The sequence below is a fragment of the Hippichthys cyanospilos genome, chromosome 5, assembly GCF_059441005.1.
Source record: "Hippichthys cyanospilos isolate Australia breed blue-spotted pipefish chromosome 5, RoL_Hcya_1.0, whole genome shotgun sequence".
Taxonomy (NCBI): domain Eukaryota; kingdom Metazoa; phylum Chordata; class Actinopteri; order Syngnathiformes; family Syngnathidae; genus Hippichthys; species Hippichthys cyanospilos.
Window position 1 is genome coordinate 4,939,385 of NC_142373.1, and position 23,966 is coordinate 4,963,350.

A 23,966-nucleotide genomic window follows, 5' to 3' on the forward strand; every position below is an offset into this window, starting at 1 on the left:
AGACTATATGAATGTAAATAAGCCGGTTACATGTAGACAAGGCCTAAAGCAGCATTTCATTTTATTTTATAATGCTGTTTTAAATAATCGATAGCAAACTTTTTGGGAGAAATTGACCCACTGTGTAATAAGTATAACTTCAGAGTAGCTGAAAAGTAACACATATAGTCAAACTGAATATGTTGGTGAATAAAAAAGGGCACTTAAGTTTGGCTTAAATTATTTTTTTGTTTTGCTTTTTTTCCCCGACTCCAAAAAGTTTGAGGACTGCTGTCCTATAATGTCCCATACATAGTATAGTTTTTTTTAATAAGATTGATGATTAAGGATTCAAAAATATATTTGAAATGGACCTTGAAAATATTGCAATTAATTTTCCAAACAGTTAAGCCATATTATCTAATATTGTGCCATTAGTTTATTTCTTAGGGAATGTGCGGTGAATAGCACCCCTCACAGTTAAAGGGAGTCGAGTTCTTCACTTTACCTCGATCTGGCCTTCCTATGTGGAGTTTGCATGTTCTCCCCGAGCCCAGGTGTTCACTTCCCTCGACCAGAATTACATTTCACATGGCCGACACAATAATAAAGTAGGCGATTACAAAAAGAAAAACAGTAATAGGGCGTTAAGGGCAGTGATAATGAAGCACTATTAAAGGAATTGACTCACATTTGTCATGTGCAAAGTGCAGGAACCAATTTCTCTGTACAATGAAATTCTTACTTTGCTGTCTACACAAATACCGTAAAAATAAGGTACAAGAACAGAACAGAACCACTATGCCCAGTAAAGGGTTAAAAAAAAGTTTGGGGGGATAACGATGGAAGTTGGCGACGGGCTGGCTGTTGACTGACGGACGGACGATTACAATTTTCAGTGTGAAAAATATGGCGGCCAGACTGAAGACTGTCAGACCAACAAAATAATGTAAGTTGCTCTCCTCTATTTAAAACGCTGTCACGACTGCTAACTCTACAAACGTTTATACTTTTATGATGGTTTGCTCTGTCTGCAAATTTGCTAAAAAGGAAACCCAGACTTCCCTCTCCCGACGACTTCATCCAGCTCATCCGGAAGGATCCCCAGGCGCTCCCAGGCCAGCCGAGAGACATAGTTCCTCCAGCGTGTCCTGGGTTGTTCCCGGGGCCTCCTTCCAGTGGGATATGCCTGAAACTCCTCACCGGGGAGGTGTCTGGGGAGCATCCTAACCAGATCCGAACCACCTCAGCTGGCTCCTCTCAACGCGGAGGAGCAGCGGCTCGACACTGAGCCCCTCCCGGATGACCGAGCTTCTCACCCTATCTCTAAAGGAGAGCCTGGACACCCTGCAGAGGAAGCTCATTCCATATCCGCTTGTATCCGGGATCTTGTTCTTTCAGTCACGACCCACAGCTCGTGGCCATAGTGAGGGCAAGAACATAGATCAACTGGTAAACATAGAGCTTCCCCTTTTGGCTCAGCTCTTTCTTCACCGCAACAGACTGGTGCAGAGTCTGCATAACAGCAGGCGCCACACCAATCCGCCTGTTGATCTCACGTTCCATCCTACCCTCACTCGTGAACAAGGCCCCAAGATACTTGAACTCCTCCTTTTGGGACAGGACCTCATCCCCGACCCGGAAAAGGGCACTCCACTCTTTTCCAATGGAGGACCATGGTCTCAGATTTGGAGGTGATGATCTTCATCCCAACCGCTTCACGCTCGGCTGCGAACCACTTCAGTGAGAGTTGGAGGTCACGGCCTGAAGAAGCCAACAGTATCACATCATCTGCAAAAAGCAAAGAGGCAATGGTGAGTCCAACCCTCACCGGAAACGAATTTGACTTACTGCCAGAAAGCTCTGACGGTCGGTCATACATAGACCGAATAGCCCGTATCAGGGAGTCCTGTACCTCATAATCCCGAAGCACCCCCCACAGAGATCCCCGTGGGACACGGTCGAACGCCTTCTCCAAGTCCACAAAGCACATGTAGACTGGTTGGGCGAACTCCCATGCACCCTCGAGTACCCTGCCGAGGGTGTAGAGCTGGTCCATTGTTCCACGGCCGGGACGAAAACCACACTGGTTCTCCTGAATCCGAGACTCGACTTCCTGGTGGACCCTTCTCTCCAGCACCCCTGAATAGACCATACCAGGGAGGCTGAGGAATGCGATTCCTCTGTAGTTTGAACACACCCTCCGGTCCCCCTTCTTAAAAAGGGGGACCACCACCCCAGTCTGCTAATCCAGGGGCACTGTTCCCGATGTCGATGCAATGTTGCAGAGGCGTGTCAGCCAAGACAGCTCTACAGCATCCAGAGCCTTCAGGAACTCTGGGCGGATCTCATCCACCCCTGGGGCCTTGCCACCAAAGAGTTTTTTGACCACTCAGTGACTTCAGCCCCACAGATGGGAGAGCACACCTCAGAGCTCAAAGACTCTGCTTGCTCAGAGGAAGACGTGTCGGTGGGATTGAGGAGGTCTTTGAAGTGTTCTGCCCATCGGTTCACAACGTCCCGAGTTAAGGTCAGCAGTTCCCCATCTCCACTGCACACAGTGGTGCACTGCTTCCCCCTTGTTCCCAGCAGACCCTCACGATACGTTTGGGTCTGCCAGATCTGGCCGACTTCCTCCCCACCATCGGAGCCAACACACCACCAAGTGGTGATCAATTGACAGCTCCGCGTGTCCAAAACATGCGGCCGCAAATCCAATGATACAACCACAAGTCAATCACTGAATTGCGGCCTAGGGTGTCTTTGTGCCAAGTGCACATATGGACACCCCTATGTTTGAACATGGTGTTTGTTATGGACAATCCATGACAAGCACAGAAGTCCAATAACAAAGCACCACTCAGGTTCAGATCGGGGGGGCCCTTCCTCCCAATCACGCCCCTCCAGGTCTCACTGTCATTGCCCACGTGAGCATTGATATCCCCCAGCAGGACGAGGGAGTCCCCGGAGGGAGCGCTCTCCAGCACACCCTCCATGACTCCAAAAAGGGGGGGGTACTCTGAGCTGTTGTTTGGTCCATAGGCACAAAGAACAGTCAGGAGCTGTCCCCCCACCTGATAGCGGATGAAGGCTACCCTCTCATCAACTGGGGTAAACCCCAATGAACAGGCGCTGAGCTGGGGGGCAACAAAAATGCCCACACCTGCTCTGCACCTCTCATTGAGTCCAACCCCTCCAGAGAGGACTGGTACCAGAGCCCAAGCTGTGTGTGGAGGCGAGTCCGACTAGATTTAGTCGTAATTCTTGGCCTCGCACACCAGCTCAGGCTCCTTCCCCGCCAGAGAGGTGACATTCCATATCCCAAGAGCTAGCTTTTGTAGCCGGGGATCGGTGCGCCAAGGTCCTCATCTTTGGCTCTCTTTGCACCCGAACCCTATAGCCCCTCCCACAGGAGGTGAGCCCATGGGAGGGGGGACCCACGTCATCTCTTCGGGCTGAACCAGGCCAGGCCCCATGGGTGTAGGCCCGGCCACCAGGCGCTCGCCAACGAGCTCCACCTCCAGACCTGGCTCCAGAGGGGGGCCCCGGTGACTCGTGTCCGGGTGAGGGAAACGCAAATCTATTTATTTATTTTGTTTGTCATGTGGGGTCTATGAGCCGTGTTTAGTCTGGAACCTCACCTAGGACCTGTTTGGACCCTACCAGGGACATAAAGCCCTAGGATCCCTGGAACACGCAACCACCTCCACCACATTAAACTGACGACTCACGGAGGGGTATTGTTGAAACTGACTTAGGAAAAGTGCAGCCTGGGGGCCACATCCTTTCCAACGTCTTTAACCGGCCCTATGAAATCAAAGTAAAAGATAAAATGCGTGGTGCCTTTGTTTTGAAAAATGCGCTTTATTTAATGTCCACGTGTGGACGATAGCACAAGCGAGTTAGTGAGTGCAAGCTACAACCTGTGTCTATATAAAGAGGGGCTTGTGTAAACCACCCATGTGGTTAACGCCAATGTTAAGGCATGAGTTACAACAAAACCAAAAACAAGGAACACAGAAACATTTATGATATGCAGGAAGGTGGTGCAATGCTCAACAAGCAAGCTATGTGGTGTTGGCTTTGCCTGATTGCTTTAGAGGCGTAGCGTAGCTATTAGCTAACCTCACCTGAGTGGATATACAGTATTGTACGTCTCAGTTCGTTGGGAAAGAGAGCTCCTCAATGCACTACGGTCCTTTTAAAAAAAACTTTTGGGAACACCCAAGAAGATACATTGTACATCTCAGTGCCAAGAGAAAGAGCATGAAAAGGTCAATCGAAATCTAGAAATATTGAAAAGTCTGATTGTGACCACTGTTTGTATTGGTGAGTGCAAGCCTTTTCTTTATTTATTAATTTTTAATATGTTTGTGTTATTTTATTTTGATCATATTCAATTAATAGGAAAAAATAAAATGAAGTTAATCTTATATTAAACTGTGATTTGTAACTTGGACTCTATAAAATTTTGTGGATATTTAAAAAACATTTTTTTGGGGGTCTTGACAGCATCACGCATAATGACAAGTTTTAATGGCAGATGTGGGTTTATCGACGTTTAAAAGGTCCGGAAAAAAGCCTGTGTAGCCCAGAAATGCGTACGTGTGCTCATGAGGGCTATTCATTCGAGAGTCTGACACCACAGAGGGCGTACATGTGAAAGTCATGGCCCACCACTGGAATTAAGTAGTTTTATTTTTCACTATGTATTTGTATTTTCTCCGGTTGGTCCCCCACCAGCCCCCATTTTTCTTTTTTCTTTAAGCAGTCTTGTTTATTGTATGAGATCACATATCTGAATGAATATTTTACACATTTTTGATGAAAAACTGAGGACATGTGCACCCAAACATCAAATTGTTTTGCCTGAAGCAAATCATTCAATTTAACAGACATTCCAGAAGGTTGGTGTTGCATAAATATATATATATTTTTTTTTAATTTCAAACACATTTCTCACTTAAATATGTGTGGTCAAATGAGCTAAGTGTCCCTCCTGTTTACTCACATGATCATATGTAGGAACAGAATTAAAACAAATGAGCTATTGGTTAGCACAAACACAAACAGGTGTTAAGCATCTGCTTTTGGTGATTCAGCTGAGTCTTGTTAGTTTGGTGGAAATCATTACATCAATCCAAAAAATCTCAAGAAAAAAATGGAAATGTGGTGGCATGTGGAGAAAAAGAAGAAATGATTATGGAAGGGGAAATCATGACACTGGAGCAGATGGCAAAATGATGTATTATCGGCACCGTGCTGAGAGAAGTAGAATAGCGTATGAAACCAAATGTTAAATACAAACGGTATGTAGAATATAATCACAGGGATAACTTCATCACAGGTGGAAAGCTACACATGTACAGATGAATGCTAAACATGTTTGACTCTGCAATATATTTCAGGTATTCACCTTTTATTTCAAAAACTCGACTTCTACACATGGCAGCAAGGTGACTGAGGAGATAAAGCAGTGGGTGGTGATTAAAGGCCATAAATATTTTGAGGCTTTAACAGCGCTGAGTAAGGTACTATCATATGCACTGAGGCATTGATGTACTTCACATCATTCCAAAGGATTGGAAACATCACATAATTGGGAAATGCATGCAGGGTGTAATTATTTATTGTCCACTGTTAATTACTGTTAAATACCGGTGGACGAAATCAAACTAACATTAACACAGATACATGACATGATACATTACAACTCCCAACACTGTAAACCCCATTTCTAGCAGTTGCATGCAAATTACATAATGTCAACCATATAACTGAATTACAAATGCTATTGATTTCAGTCCGTAAGGTTTATAAGATGTAAATGATTTCTTATCAATGCAAAACGTTTGCATATGCTAACATATATCAAAAGGAAGTGCCTGGCACAAACAAAAATGATAACGAGCTAAACACATACAAGGCAGCACTATATAACATGCTGAAGATAAGAAATAACATTAGCTAGCATGTTATCCACAGTCACAGGTTGTTGGATCAACAAACAAACTCATTTGGGGTATGTTATCATAACTGACAACATTCCTACAAAGAAAGTACAACTTACAGAAACTTGTGGGCCAGATTTCACAGGGAGACAGAACAACGTGTGTGTCATCGACTGACTGCTCTCAAAAAGAGCCACACCATCTTTCTCACTACAAAATGTAATATCAACAGCAGCTAGAGACGGCGCCAAAAAATAAATATCAACCGAACAAATCACAATTGAATGAACTGTTAAACTAAATCAGTTCCAAAACATCATTATTTTGGGTGTGGCCCAGTACCAGTTGATCCACAGACTGGCCGTGGACTGGTGATTGGGGACCACTGATTTAAATGACTCCTGAACTGAAGAAAAGACAGATAGCTAGTACCTTACAGTATGTGCTGTATATTATGAAGCAATTGGTTATATCCCAATCCCACTAATGAATAAAAATGAGCCGCACATTATTTTGAGTAAGTCAAGCATTTGTATTGATGTTAACGTTACACCCGCAAGCGCACTGCAGTGAAGAAACACATGAATACAATTGGTGTTTCAAGTATCATTCTTTTAGACAAAGGGGTCTGACAAAAGACATACAGGTCTACTTCCCCCTCATCATCTGAAAGACTGGGATTTTTGTGTGTGTGTGTGTGTGTGGGGGGGGGGGGGGGGGGGGGGGGGGGGCTGAAGGGATGCAACCCATACTCAAACATTGTATGAGTATTGAATGTCAGGAAGGTTTTCCTGCATTCTTCAGCTGATCATTTTTCACCCCAGCATGGGAGTTGTTGGAGATGTCAGTGGAAAGTACCCGATGGGAGTGTACTGAAAGTAATATGGTATGCTGTATGTGTGCTAATATAATGCATGTTTACTGTTAGACTTAAGTCAACGGTAATCAGTAACCTTATCTGAGGCGTTAAAGAGGCATTCAGAAAAATCAGCATGTCCCCCTCATCAGCATGTGAACCATTGTCTCATAAATACATATATACTCCTTGATGTGATAATATAATTGAAGCATGTTAGCCCACGGGAGATTTTTTTTTTTTTTTCACTTACCCTCACAAGCACTCGTAAGTGAGTAGAAAGCGAAACACAAACCAGCACACAGACTGCACTCAGCAAAATAAAAATCTCATTATGCTCATGGACCTGAAGGTATGAGAGCAGTCTCTCATCTCAACCCATGGTCTGGAATATTAAATGGCTTTCTGCTTCTCTGCAACTCCCTGGCTCCCCTCTCTCTTCCCCTCTGCATACATATGCCTGCAACCCTCCTTCTCCCAACTCACTTGCCTTTGGGATCAAACACACTCAGCACCCTAGGGGCCCAGGCTGGAAATGAATTGAAATTACAGCACTCGTTTTCCCAGGCATACATTATTATTCCTTTGGTGTCTTTTTTTTCTTCTTTTCTTTATTGATGCCTAGCGGTTTCTGCACCATCCACAGAGTTGCTGGACTGCAGTTGACTTGCTCAATGAAGACATTAAGGGATAAATAGACAGACAAAAGAAAGACATGAAAGGGATGGATGCTGTTGATTAGAAATTAACAGAACAATGTCCATTTGTTTGAGTAGGCTTTTTAATCCAATAAAATTACCACTTTGTTTCATTATCATTGTCTTTTTCAAGCTTTAACCTCTTTGTGTACAAAACGGTTGTTACAAACAAAACAAAAAGTTGTTACACATTACCTCGTTTTCAAGTTCAAGGCTGTAGGCTGCAGGTATCTTATTTGTCCCCTGCTTTCATGTTGCTCATAGAACACAAATCTGCATGTTCTACTACATTGTGATAAACAGTAAATTTGCCAATAAATGACCAATCTTATGTATTAATTAAATGGCAAAATGGCAGATTTGTTAGCACGTCCATCTCACAGGACAAAGATTGTTGCTTCACTGGGATGCCCTTTCATCCGATTGCGACTATTCTTATACCCATTGCCATTTTGTGAAAAAGAGTAGGGATGCATTGTCCCAATGGGAGTGAAAGGGTTGAATTATCCTTAGGTGTGTGAGTGGTTTTCTTGTCTTCCTGGCTGGCAACCAGTTCAGGGTGTACCCTGACTACTCCCCACAGACAGCTGGGATAGGCTTCAGCACACCGGCGACCTTCGTAAAGCTAAGCAGTTAAGATAATGGAAGGATGTTTTAATTAAAATTTCCATCAGTGGTGCATCAAGGGAGGTTAGAGAATTGATCTTAAATTATACCAGTCAGGTCTCTGATCTCAGCTGGACCCATTACCACCCTATTGGCAAATCTACCACCATGACCAGTCCCCATGGCAACCAGTGGAGTGTATGCGTGTCATGGTGTTTTTGTGTGCACGTGGGAACTGTTAGGCTGGGGTGGGTGCTGCAATGTGTCTGTGGAGTTATCATAAAACACTCCCTCGCCTCCTTTCTTTTATCAAACATTCATCTGCTCTTCTCATTTCTCACTATTGGCTATGTAGATATTAGTTTATCCTTTACTCATCGCCATTTACCAAAGAGGCTGGTGACCTTGTGCCATTTAATAAAGTTAATCAAGTGTTTTATGCTCACAAGAAGAAGGAAAGCATTAAAAATAATTATACTCAATCTTGTAAGGTTAAATGAAATGTGGTTGGTCTTACAGATAGAAATAAGTTGGTCCATGAGTTGTAAAAGTGACAATGAACCTTAAAAGAGAAAAACATGTTCAGGTCATACCTACCTATAGTCCTATGCCACATAGTTCTTTTCCAACAGACACACTTGTACTTAATGGTTTGCGCCAATGTTTTCTGCCTCATTGGGTGCGTGCTTTCACGGAACACAGCAGTCAATCACCTTTTTGCGCCAGGCATTCCAACTTTATGGAGGCGATGTGAAAGGTTTTCAACATCCCAAACTCTCTTGGTCTTTAGTAGGGATGTTCGAAACCACTCTTTTTGTCCAGACCAATACTAGTACGAGTACTCAACTCTTAATCAATCACCTATACCAAAAACAGGTACCACTGTACATTTAATACATAGCTCTTCTAAAAAATATGACAGATCATTTTTTATGTATGTCATAATAGCATTTTCCTTGCATTAAATGGATGCAATGCCCATTTTATACATATATATATGTGTATATATATATATATATATATATATATATATATATATATATATATATATATATATATATATATATATATATATATATGTGTATATATATATATATGTGTATATATATATATATATATATATATATATATATATATATATATATATATATATATATATATATATATATTTCTATGCTCAACTTCATTTATATAACACTTTAAAACACCCATTGCTGCATGGGAAGTCTCATACAAGAAGTTAAATCAGGCACGCAATACCAAACTCAGTGAAAGCAGTAGGTTAATAGGACAAAAATATATATATGCCAATAAACATGAGCAAAACAATACTTAAATGTTGTAAATACATCATTGATGCTGTATTTATAAAAGCATTAATTTAATGCTCATTTTGCATGTTTTACACCAGGCAGTTGGACAGCTTTGGGAGCCTTTGTTGTGCTACTTATGGTGCACCTCTGTTTAAACAGCAAGACGTCCTGGAGGGGGATATACTCAGTGCGTTGACCATTTGTGGTAGTAGTCATGGCCGAATATGGAATGTGGAAGTTATGCTTGTATGAGCCTACTTAATTTTGCTGCAATATAGAAATACAACAAACAATCTCAGACAGACGTGTGATTGTTAAAAGCTCTGTAAATTGGAATGGGATTATCATTAGAGCTGCATTGATCATTCTGCTGTGTTCAAACACACTCTTGACTAGAATACTGGTGTGTACTTGCCCATCCATAGTCTTTGATATGCCTCCACAGCCCTGACACTCACTACTACATGGAAACCTAAACTTACTGTCTATTTTTGTAATAACCATTTGCAATCAGCCCAAGTACCTGCCCATTCTTATCCTCATAAGGGTCGTAGGCTTGCTGGTGCCTATCCCAGCTGACTTAGGGCAGTAGGCGGGGGACACTCTGGACTGGTTGCCAGCAAATCGCAGAGCACACAGAAGTAAACAATCTCAAATGCAGCCGGCATATCTGGAATTCCTTTACCAGGAGTTTTCATTGAGTTTTTGTGGGTCTAGACCTGAGCAAAGGATACTTCAGAAGTATCTTTGTGGCCTTCTTTGTGTCACTCTTTTTCTACGGTGTTCTACATTTTTCTTCGGCGTTTAATACTTGTTGGCGTCTGAAAATAAGATGTGTATAAATTTCTGGATTAAGTCCTGAAACCTTGCTTATAAGATTTGGCAACACCAGTTGGGTATTTGGCATGATATAATTTTTATTAACTCTATCATTTGTTTCAAAACTTTGCTCATGACATGGAACAGGGGTGGCCAAGTTTGGTCCTCAAGAGCCACAATCCAGCCTGTTTTCAATGTATCTCTTCAACCAACCCACCTGACTCAAATCAGCGTCGTTATCAGGATTCTGCAAAGCATGCTGATGAGCTAATCATTTGAATCAGGTGTGTTAGTTGAAGGGACAAAATGAAAACAGGTTGGATTGTGGCTCCTGAGGACCAAATTTGGCCACCCCTGACGTAGAGAGTAAAGAGCTCCTGATGGAGATAAGATCCTTTTTAGAGACACCAAACATTGGATGGGGTATAACTGATTTCTATTTACTTAATTTCTAATTGACATGTTTTTCTTACTCTGTATCAGAGGTGGTCATCTTTCCTGTTTTTGCTGGTCTGCCAGTCATCGGTGCACCGCTTCAAAATTTCCAAATTACATTTTCCAAATGTCATTGAAGGCGATGGTGCTGCTGTATCATTAAAATAAAACATTTGTAGATGTTGGATGTCAATACTAATTCAACCTTTGGAAACACCAAATTTAATGTTTTTTTGTTTTGTGTTTTGGTTTACACTGCAATACCCTAATGATCATCTGGACAATACAGCTACACGAAATCTTTTACTTAAGTTACAAATGTTATTAAGTCAAAACTGTTTTAAATCAGGAATCTCCAAGTCAGTTTCTCAAGCCTGTTTTCTATGTGACTCAAGTTTATTCAAACTTTGACACTTCCTTGTTACTGTTCGTAATGGACAATGTATTACATAGAATGAGACTATAGTCGACAGAATTAGAAAACAGCCATAGTTAGAATTAGAAAATATAAGACAATCAGCTTATATTGAAGCGTCTAACTCCTGTCCACAATGGCCGGTGAATGTTTTCCAAGCCTTTCTTTGCATCACACCTGAGTCAAATGATTAGCTCATCAGAAGCTTCATAATGATCATTTGAATCTGGTGTGTTGCAAAGAAAGACTTGGAAATCTTGCTGGATACTGGCCATTAACCATGGATCACACAGGGGTTCAAAAATGCTTGTAAAAAGAAAAGAAAAGCTTTATAAACATGTTTTAAAATCAAGAAAAAAATGCTGACCTATAAAACATATGAAAATAAACTAGTAAATGAGAATAAGTAAGCGAGAACATTACTGTACCATAACAAGAGCAATACACAGGAAGCATAGAAAGTATTAAGTGGTATTATAAACAACAAGACCAAAAAGCTGCCTTCTCTTAAGCGCGTCATGAACTTCACTACATCGGCAGACTGCCAATGCCTAGCCATTCCTAAATAGAGTAATTCTTGATACTAAAACTGCCTGTCTGCAATTTGTGTCTTCAGCCGGTTTCCTGTCCTTGTTCTTCAACACGCCTGCTCCGAACATTGTTTCCTGTCCCAACTCAACATTCTGCCAGGAACCCTTCTCTCCCACCACTGTACTTCCTATTACGCTTCTCATAATAAACATCTCATCATCATAATCTGCTGTTTATCTTGCTGAAACAACACCTGGGTCATGCTCACAACCAGACTCTTAACAGTTTAAAGGCAGAGAAAAACAAATATCTATATTTTGCTGTATGCTTATAGAGTGTGCTAAAACTATACCTTTGTCCACTTTTGGATGCTAATAACAAACTCAACTTTATTTACATAGCACTTTAGAACAGTCATTGCGGCAGACAGTGCTGCACGTGAATTTTTTTGCGTCAACAAACACAGTGAAAACAGTGTTAACACTAATTAAACCAATAAATTACTTACAATAGTTAATAATAAACAATAATGAATTAAGACAGTAAAAAAAGTGTTAGGTTTAAAACAATAACAGTGCAAAGTCTAACAATGCAACGTGATCCAATACGATCTACATATTGCATTATAATCTTAAAAATGTTATGATGGTTTGTTTTGCAAATTTTTGAGAAATGTATTTAAATTTTGTGCGGCTTGGTGGCGCAGTGAATAGCACCTCTGCCTCACAGTTAAAGGGACCTGAGTTTAAATCTACCTGGCCCAGGCCTTCCGGTGTGAAGTCTGCATGTTCTCCCCGAGACCATGTTGGTTCTCTCCAGGCTCTCCAGCTTTCACCCACACTCCAAAACCATGCATGGCATGTGAATTGGACAGCCACCGGTTAAGTGAGAATACTCTGCAAAAACTGTCATTATGGTCTCTTGCAGGCAGAGGGCAAGAGACAATTACTCGATGGAACAACAAATCCTGTGGATCTCAAATTGCCACCCTTAGGATTATTACTGAACAGTCCATCAAGACTTACTCCTCAGTCTATATAAGGCGCATCTACCAAGGGACAAGATGCCAAGTCCTTCACGAAGTATGTATATGAGAGGCATTTGAGATCTTGACTGGTGTGCAGCAAGGGTGCCTGCTCTCGCCCTTCCTTTTCCTTCTCTGCATAGACTAGGTGATGAAAGAAACAACAACCAATAAACAAACCAGTATTCAGTGGCGCCTGACTGAGCAGCTTGAAGATCTCAATTTTGCAGACAACCTAGCAATACTTGCCCACACCCATCAACAGATGCAGGATAAATCGAGAGGCAACTGCTGCTTTTCTTGGACTCAAAATAAACTCACCAAAAAGCAAAATAATGCAAATCAACAGCATGGACAAACATGGACCAAAACATACTCAAGGATGTAAACGGCTTCACATACCTCGGTGTCATAATCTCAGTGGGAGGTGGCCCGGAGGACGATGTCCAAGCCAGGATTGGAAAGGCAATGGCAACATTCAACATGCTCAACAATATCTGTCAGGCAAAAAATCTATCAAGAACAGAAGACAGATCTTCAACTCAATCGTAACAAACACTCTACTTTATGGCTCAGAAAGCTGGAGAATACACCCACCATACTCATTAAACTACAGATCTTCATCAACCGGTGTCTCAGACGGCTCCTGGGGATATTCTGGCCAAACACCATCTCAAATCTCAAATGCCAACCCGTGGACACCAAACAAGACCCAATAGAAATCTGTAGAATCTGTAGAAGGAAATGGAACTGGATTGGTCATACACAGCAAACAGGCGCTGACATGGAACCCACAGGGCAGGAGAAAGAGTGGCAGACCGAAAATCATCTGGAGAAGAACCACAGAGCAGGAGATGAAGAAAGAAGAGGTGTCATGGAAGCAACTTGAGCAGAAAGCTCGAGACAGGAAAGGATGTAAGAGCTTTGTCAATGTTCCTTTGGGAATTTAAAGGCCAGAGTAAGTAAGTAAGTAACTCATATTTCTAACGAAATTACAAGTGCTAGCTATGTTCTTGTTTGTAATCTCTGATTGCCACATGAGACAACATCCATCCATCACTGTGTGAGTGACTAGTGCTGTTTGCGCTATGCTGCGTCTCGGCCTATTTGGACTTTGACTAAATGAAAACATATGTGACCAGCTTGGTGTGTGCCCTGAAAAATGAGGCTATTCAAAAACGACTATTGACAGAACCTAACCGGAGAGGGCAATTGAAATGAACACATCAATAAAGATGGCTGCAAAAAAAGTTAAGTACATCCACTCAAGTGCATAAGCTGTTTGCTGAGAGTCCCCATCGAAAACAGCATTAGGACACTAGGTACAGAATGTTGGTGTATGATTCTTAGATTGTTGAAACTGGAAAAATGGATCACAGAATTGAGATTGCAAAGACACACTGGCAAGCACTGCATGGTATGGTTTGTACCATGCACTGCTTGTCAGTTATATTTTGCCAATCCCCCCCCCCCCCCCAGGAAAGAGAATACTTTTTGCATCCCCCTCCCCCGTCACTGGACGTGCTGACTATAAATAAGACTATTATCTATAAAAATTATATAAGTACTGAATATCTCAACCTGTATCCTTTTTAACATTAAAAGAAAAAAGCAATTTAAATCAACGTTCAACCTCTGTTAATTTTATTAATCACATTGTTTATACTAATTACAGATTAGTCTAAAACAGAAAATAAGAACTAGGTTCATCAAAGTGTTTAAAACATTAAAAACAAACAAAAAAATCCTATTTTAATGCCATTACACTTGATATGACAAAAACAAAACCTTTTCCCTGGGGTCATTTGCCCCCCTTCTGGCACCATGTCACGCCCCATGGGCCTGCACAACTATTTTACAAGCATTGGTATAATAAGAGACAGAGATGGGCCAACCGGAAAGAAATTTGTCATTAAGATGCAACATGAAGTGGATGATCATGATGAGTCTGACTCTTAGAAAGACACAATGTATGTTTTATCTGTTGTTGACTGTGGATGCCGGCCGATAACCATAATGGCAATATATTGCGATTTTGAAAGTTGCGTTTTTAAAACTATCCAAATCTGTTAGAAGTTTTCCTTTTTTTTCCCCATCCCGCGTTTGTCTGCCTTAACGGATAATTGCAGCATGCAGCGGGACCCTCTTCTCATTGTGACTCATACATGAGTCCTCTTTGGCTGCAGCAGCCATTCATGTCCACATCATGGATTGTCAGCTTCAGTAACACTGTAAGTTACCTGTTGCAGCTAACTACGCAGGTAACATGGCTAACAAGTTTATGCTACTTTCACAGAGCGTTTTATGTGTCCGGATTTTGAAACCTTGAAATTGGTCAATTTGGATCAGGTTGATGCAGTCCAATGTTTGTTTGGAAAACTGGCATGATCTTGAGTAGCAAAGAATGGACTTTCCATACAGATATTTTTGATCCAATTATATCATAAATTGCATAATCAAGTGAACTGAAGCAAAACAGGACACCAAACACGATCATTTCAACACACTAGTTGGTTTCAACATGCTACTTAACGTCAGTTCTTATCTTCAAAATGTTATGTAGTGCTGCCTTGTATGCGTTTAGCTCGTTAGCAGTTTTGTTTGTGCCACGTATTTCCCTTTGGTATATGTGAGCATATGCAAAGTTTTGCATTGATAAGAACTCGTTTGCATCTAATTAACATTCTGCATTGAAGTTACTAGCATTTGTAATTCAATTATATGATTGACTTAATCAATTTGTGTACACATTTGTACATTTTGAGGCGGCAGCCTCAAAAGCATTTTCAAGATTCAAGCAAGCTATTAGTTTGTCCGCAGTAAAAATCTCAAGGGTTTACAGGTCAGTGGTGATGAACATGTGGGGGACCACTCATTTAGTTAACATCCGCACATAGGGCCCTGCCACCTCTGGGCACATTGAACACATTGCTCCAGGACATCACAGATGTGAGTGGGTCTGGTGAATGTTGGGAATGGATGTTTTTTTCTCAGCTGCTCTCAACATTTTTGTTTATTGTTTTTGCTTGGTCCACATACTTTATTTTGGTCACTGACCTGAACTGGGTCCCACAGTGGTAGAGGATATCCTTAACCACAGGACCACAAGCTCCTAACTCGGCTTTTTTAGGGCGTTTATCTTGACCATGCACTAAAATTTGGCGAAAATTATATGAACAAAAAATGCCTTCACAACGTGAATATCTTAGTAAGATATTATAAAATACTGGTGAATGTAAATTCCATGCAAAGGTTACACAAGTGGACTGTGTTAAAGTGAGAAAATAGTCTCATCAAGGAGAATAGTCTCATCCATGTTTTCTTTTCTTTTTTTTTTTTAAATAAAACAATCTCTCTTTTGAGAGGAAGAGCAGTCGGTTGATTGGACTTGTACAGCTCCAATAACCACCGCGATATTTACACATTGCTGCACGTTTCTTGCGCAAACCATTCCCATATGTTCTTTCTGACTGGTGGAACCACACCAAGGAGGCTTACATCCTCTGTCTTGACAGCCTTGCTTCCTTTTTTGTTTGAATTACGATACAGGGCCTCTGCCATGACTTGCAGCTTGTCATGATGATTGTAAGGTAAAAAAAACAAACGCTGCTTTTCCCAAGATGAATCGCACATCCATGAAGCTGTTCCTGTCTGAGTCTGATTTCCACAGACCTGAAGGCACACGGTCTGGCATATCAACACCATCTCCTTCATCTTGCATAGATATGTAAGATGAAAATCAAAAAGCGGGTCAATTCCCAGGCAAGCCTTTGAGTGTTAAGTGCTTTCAGACAGTTAGATCCAGTTTCATTACAACCAATGTATATTTTTAAGGGGGCAAGGTCTCAACACACTAGTGGAATGGAATGTGTTGATAAAAACTGAAAAAAAGAGGTAGATTAGAACTTGGTTCATTTATTGAAGTCTGTGGTCAGGGAAGGAAGAAGAAAACAATCACACAAGAACACTTAACATAATAAATCCATGGAAACAGTTCTATTCAAATCTTCCACAACAGCCATTCCTTTACATCTGTAATATGAAGGTATGTGGTTAATGTCCTGAAGGACTGTGTGTGTGTGTGTGTGTGTGTGTGTGTGTGTGGGGGGGGGGGGGGGGGGGGGTATGTATAAACATTATATTGCAGTTCCAAGATGGTTCGTAAATATTCTCGTCGTTTCACAAAATCACTGATAAAATACTACTTTGGTGCACCACTTCTTGTTTCCTTGGAGAGAAAAAATGTTTAATGTACATTGCATATTTAGCATTTAATTTAAAGGCAACATACTATTTGTTTTGGTTTTAAAAAAATAGTGCCTGACAAAACTAAGATTAAGGAGATGAAATACAGTACAATGATTTTTAAAACTCAGAACACTTATGAAAAGAATCAAATATCATTACAGATATAAATATTTCATTTGATATTGATATACTTTTAAGAGTATGGATGACTCCCCATTGATGTTTGACATACTTATCTGAACAATAGTTCTGGTTCAGATTATCGAGCATTCTTTTTTTTCCAGCGACAAAACACTTGTTAAGTTGCCTGCTCATTTAATGTCCACTGTTGAATGTTCACCGCTTTAATGCTGTTATACCCAGATGTTAAAATGTGGAGTCCATCATAAAAGTGCTTCATTAAAGCAGAAGCTATGATATCAGTGGCTTCCCACCTCGATCTTATGCTAGGATAGCATTTAGCATAATTTCTCTGTCTTTCCGGCCTAGGGATGGGGATTGATAAGATTTCGATTCCATTTTTAATGCAGTTTAACCATTCAATTCTTTCCTCTTGTTTCTTTTATGGAAATAAAAGGAGAATGAACAAGGAGATTAGAATCACTTTGTGTTTGCATTTTTGGAATATGAATTATTTTGCTAAATCCTCTATGTATTTTTTTTTTCGGTTTCAGGGTGTGTCCACATTTCCATTAATTGTTGACCGAAAATAACATCACAATTGCTCATGGCTCCATCAATGACCGATCAAGACTCACTTATTTTCTGAGTTTTTTCATGTGACTTTCACACGCTGAACCATAATTGGTCACTGAGCCCTGAGCAATTGTCATGTCATTTACAGTTGACAGAAAGTGGCAAAATGGCTACTCCTGAGATGAATAACAATGAGTGGATTCAGTTTAATAGAGATTGACCGTTATGAGTTTTTCAGGGGCCGATACTGATTATCAGTAGTAGAGGAGTAATAGTAATACGAATACCATGGTTAGTATAGTTGCGCCTCATACGAAGAAAAATTTTGACTTGACGACAACTTTCATGGGTTGTAAGAGAAATACTCTTAACTCTAACTCATAAATGAACAAATAAATGAAAACAGTGATGTGGTGGTAACAGTGCATTCCTGAGCAGGTGATGACAAACTCTTTGTGCTTCATGCTGTTTGTAGACTCAACGTGTTTTATGATGGTGTTAAAGCAGGCAGCTTTGTAGAAAAAATATGATTCTACCGAAAAGACTTAAAATGTTGATGAGCTTTCCACATGGAATGTCATGCTGTGTATACTGAATTTTAGGGCCAGCCCAGTGGCAGTGGCGGCTGTGAAACATCTGTCAGCATGGCTGTCGTCAGGTGAATTACTGTATCTTAGAGTATGAGTTACGAACACCACAAACTGACTCAACTAAATCACTTTTAGTGCTTTTTCTTTTTGTTCTGATTAGAACTGCTCAACGGTCAACTTTGAAGCTTTGCATGTTGCTCTTTTTTCGCGATTTAATCAAAAACATAATTGTATTCAAAGAATTTCTTGGTGAAAACTAATAAAAAACCTAACTTTGAATTTGTAAGATGTTTTAGCATGGATTTCAAACACATGACTTAACATGTCTATCATGTTTACAGTGAAAAATCTGCATTTTTTAACAGTGTACAACTTGTAACTTTTGTGACACGGAAAAATGTATGTAAATATGTCTTTGAGATTGAATGAATTAAGTACTAAGGTAATCAACTACTCTTGGTATTTTAGGAATTTTTGGGTTCAGTTCCATTTCCGGCCTTCCTCAGTGGTTCCATTTGTTGGCATATTCTCCCGTGGTTGAGTCGGTTTTCTTTGGGTACACCGGTCTCCACCCACAATCCCCAAATCATGCATGTTAGGTGTATTTGACAATCCAAATTGTCCGTAGATGTGCATGTGACTATGAGTGCACAAGCGAACCTGGAAATAATTCAGGATACTGGCCCTCCAGGACTGGAGCTTGATTCCTATGACGTCAACGCACACGTTCACAACCCCAGAATCCACTCCATCATTGATGCTGTCACGATGGGGCATGGCGGTTTGAGGAGGTGCGGGATGTGGGAAAAGCGGAACCAATAAAAATGCAGGACTGACTGGGGGTAGGCTCGAGTGAAGGTGATTTAATAACAACGGCAGAGTTGAAATAATCGAAAAATACAAAGTACAAACCAAAAACGTTAAACTGAAGCTGACTGGGGGCGACAAGGAACGGGAGGCAGCACGGGAAGGAGGGCAGCGTGAGGCAAGACGGCGAGGGGAAGACGTACAAAGACCCGACAAGGAATGAGGCAAAACACTGGGGCTTAAATACTAACAGAACTAATGAAAACGCGAGACACCTGGGAACAACAAGGGGCGGGGTAGCCGACTGGAGGACACACACGGGCGACAGGTGAGGTTGATAACAGTAATGACACGCGGGGAAAACAGTGAACCTATAACTTAAACTAAAAGACTCAAAACCCACAACAAAACAGACAGATCATGACAGATGCCTTCATCATTTGGCATACCATGAGACATATTTTCCCTACAAGTGAGCTAATTTAAAATAGGTCACTAGCGTTTTTGCCCCTCACTTTCATTCTCTCTTGTCCTCCCTGCCCCCCCCACCACAGAAAAGGAGAAAAGGCATTCTTTTTCCAGCTCATGCATGAAGAGAACAGAGAAGGACTGCGTGAGTACAATTTTCTGCGCTCTGCCCAGCCTCTCTTTTTGATTCAGAGGTCCCAAACTACATGAAGGTTCCGGTCCCAAAAGGGAGTAAAAGTGCATCAGGGGAGAAAACTATGACCGCAACCCAAACAACTACAAAGCATTTTTATATTGCAAGTAGTTATTTTAATTGTAACATGTATAATCACTATTTTGTGTGTGTGTGTGTGCGTGTGTGTGTATATTTATTTACCTCATCCCATCACTTGTGACAGTTTGAGTGCTTATGGGTATTTTAACCATCAGCATCCTAAGGCACTAATAGAATACAAAGTCAAAGTCAATCAACAAACCACTTTAGCAACAATATTTCAAATCGTCCCAACAATGAGCATTTCTACACATAAAAAGGTGAACATACCACAGACAATACATTTTCAATCAAGATCATTTATTTTTTATGTAGTTACCCGTATAGAACATAAATAAAATATTTCTGTAGCAGAATGCAGTATTTAATTGTGTTGCCCGCTCGAGCCGCCAATTAAAGATAGATAAGTTGCTCGCAAGATACAAAATGAGTTTGACTGTCGACGGCACTGATGCAAACAAAAACAGAGATGATATTTTTCATCAATGACCCCGATTTAGACTCAAACTCAATTGCCACAGTTTTATTGTGAAAGAGGATTTAGTCAATAAAGCTTTCAGCGTGAGCACCTGAGAGAGCCCTCTAACGGGACAGCAGTTTTATTGTAGTGGAGTGTCACTTTATGGAGTCAAGCAGAAGTGAAGTACAGCTTAACTAGGACACATAAAGAGGGTTTCTAGGGAGAGAGGGTAAAGGACAAGCAGGTGAGCTAGACTTGTGAGATTGCTTTAGGGTTGGAAATGTCTGTCAGGATGATGTCAGCCAGCAGATTATTGAGAAGAGCCTTTATTCTTCAAAGCGCCTTGGATCACAGGCCACACATACATACACAAACTTCAATGCGGGTTTGAGCACACATCTTTCAGTTGTCTCTTCCTGTTTCTCTTCTCACCTTTCTTGGTTGATAGTAAACTGGATTTTCTTTGTGTGGGTTTCATTACACATGCCAGTCATTCAACAGTTTACAAGGTTGACAAAGAAACACAGCAATCCACAATGCTTTTGAGCTGACAGGCAGAATCTTCCCAAATATTTTGGAACCCAGAGGAGAGAGTGCGTTTCACTGACTGTAGTGGCGGTCAGTGCATTTCACACTTAGGCCTTCACTGATGTCCTACTTAGTCCGACTGGAATAAATACCCCTAATAACATCATTTATGTCAACACAGCTAGAGGAATCATATAGAGAAGCAGACGTACACATTACAGGGCTTTGCATCACCTTAATAGTTTACAACACAGGCTATTTTCCAAAAACTTTAAACATCAATAAAACCATATCAGCATTTAACACTGTACGTGATACTGTCAAAACTTAAAAATAAAAAGAGCAGGCAAGCTTTAACAATATTGTACGCTAAATTACAAATCGCAGTTTAACTAAAGAAAAACAAGACGGTCACGAAACCAACTATTTATTCAAAATAAAAGTTTTTGTTCTTAACAATAGGTCTACAGGTGACAGCGACACAATGACACACATCTGTTTTAGTACTTCCACTACAACCACACAGCTGTGCCTATGCACATTATTTATACATTGTAGAAGAGCGAGAATTTAACTTTTCACTTTTTGGTGTATTTGTCATTTTATTCATTTACTATTAATTGAAGATGAATGAAATAAAATATCTTGAACATATTAAAAATGAATAAATAAATGAATAAATAAAACACTTGCAATCACCAAAACATCTGTCCCCCAAAGCACTCATTTCAACACAAAATCCGTTCTTTCTTTCCTCAATAGGACTTCAATGACTTGGTTGTACAGTTTGTCAGAGAGAACATACATCTGTTCTTAAAATTAGAAACATTGAAACTTACTGATCTGGTTCAGCACAAGACATGTACTGTATAAAGCAACAAACAATCTACTTCCGGGAAATATTCACAAACTGTTTTTTCAAAGAGAAGGGGGATATAATCTGAGGGGGGATCTGAATTTTAAACATCTCTGTGCTCGTGCAACATTAAAAACATTCTGTATTTTAATATGTGGAGTGAAACTGTGGAACAGACTGACGTGGGAGCTGAAGCAATGTCCGAGCATGAGAAAGTTCAAGCAGCGGTACAAACACATAATATTCAAAAGTTATAGGGAAGAAATGTGTGACAACCATGAGTGTTCTCATATATTGTCTCTCTACTTGTTTATTTATTTGTTTATTTTGTTTCTTGTTTTGGGAACATTCGTAATATGAGTATGTGATTAAAAAAAAAACAGGATACACAGGACAGATACATATTAACTATTAAGTGGAGAAGGGGTAGGAATATTTAAATTTATGCTTCTTCCTACTCCTTTTCGAATATATATATATATATATATATATATATATATATATATATATATATATATATATATATATATATATATATATATATATATATATATATATATATATATAAAACTTAATAAATTATGTCAGGTTATGTTAGGCCAGCAGAGAAGGCCTTGATTATGTGTCAACTGCAAAAAAGTACAAACAACTATTGTGAAACCTTATCACATTATATGCTGTGCGGGATTTATTGATTTGGTGATGTAAAGGAGCTAAGGGCATAAGGTAGTCAATCAGAAAGCTTAATAAACTTAAGACTTATCCTACATGTCATACATGGACTTCACAATATCTAAAGAAATACAGCACTTTACAAAACAATAATAATCACAACAAAGCAATCTATTCATTGGGGCCTATTGTTTGGGGCACTTTCTGCGAACTAGGCTTTACTCGATAAGGGCCCTCCTGTGCCTTTGGGTCATGTGCTTACATTCTGAGGCCGGTAGGGTGAAGTATTCATGGAATGGTTTTGGAGTGTCCTCTGCTATACTGAAGACTCAGATGCAGGTGGTAACTTTAAGTCATGAGCTTAGTAAGCCTGCAAAATACTTTTAACAATGTTTTCTTCATTCAACCAAGAAAGGTAATTGAAAATAGTTTGAAACTTATAATGCTGACTTGGAGGGGATTTGGGGTTCAGTGCTTTTCCCCCAAGGGCACTTTGACAGCAGGCATTTAGAGGTAAGATTCAAACTACTGACTTTTTTGTCACTGGATGATCCACTCTACTGACGATGTTTGTTGCAGCAGTGTTGTTTATTGCTTTGATCAATACATTAAAATGGACTTTTGCTGATGCTTTTATACCGTAACAGATGGAAATATTTGAGTCCTCTGTATTCATGGAAAGATGTGTGATTTGATTGTTTTGTTGAACAGTTGTATTTTAGAGAATTGTATTTAAGGATCATCAAAAGGTATCACAAGTTGTTGATTATAAATAATATGTTTGATGACTTTACATAAATCAGAGGTATGGTAGGTCTGCCTTGCAGGCAGAAGTTACGTTTTTGATTCTGGATCTGGCCTTCTATTGTGGAGATTGCCTCTGTGTGCCCTGCCCCTGGCTGGCAACCAGCTCACGGAGTGCCTCACCTATTGCCCGAAGAAAAGCTGGGAATGGCACCCACACCCCTTGTGAAAGGCGAGGCGCTTCATTCATTCATTTACAGGAGTTTACTCAACCACATGTCTGTTACAAGCATTGCAGAAAATACTGAAATAGAAGTAGAAAAATGTAATCAATCAACATTACTATGGAAATACGGGCCACTCATCCTCACAAGGGTCGCTTGCGTGCAGGTGCCTATCCCAGCTGTCTGTGGGCAGTAGATGGGGGACACCCTGAACTGGTTGCCAGCCAATTGCATGGCAAACAGAGACAAACAACCATTCACACACCCCATCCCACCTAAGGACAATTAAGAGTGTTCACTTCATCTGCCATGCATTTTTTTGGAATGTGGGAGGAAGCCGGATTATCCTGAAAGAACCCACGCGAGCTCAGGGAGCGCATGCAATCTCCTCACAGGAAGGCCGGATCGAGGTGGATTTTAACTCAATTCCTGAACTGTGAGGCGGATGTGCAAAGCACTGCTCCACCAAGCCTGTCATGTTCAAGAGATACTTAATCAAAATGGGTGTGATTAACAATAACGGAACATAATAAATGGAACCAAACAGAGATTGAATACAAAAGTAATCAAATAATAGATGCTTAATAACAGAAGGAGCATGTCACAACAAACTGAAGTAGCAAGGTATCCAACACCAGAGAAGCTGTCCGATACAAAAATGAAACTGAAAAAATGTGGCTACTGTATTTCATGTACAAGTCAACTTTGTACATGTCGAACCCCCTCCCCCTTTTTAACTTCAATCTGGGTGAATTTTACAAAAAAAATCACC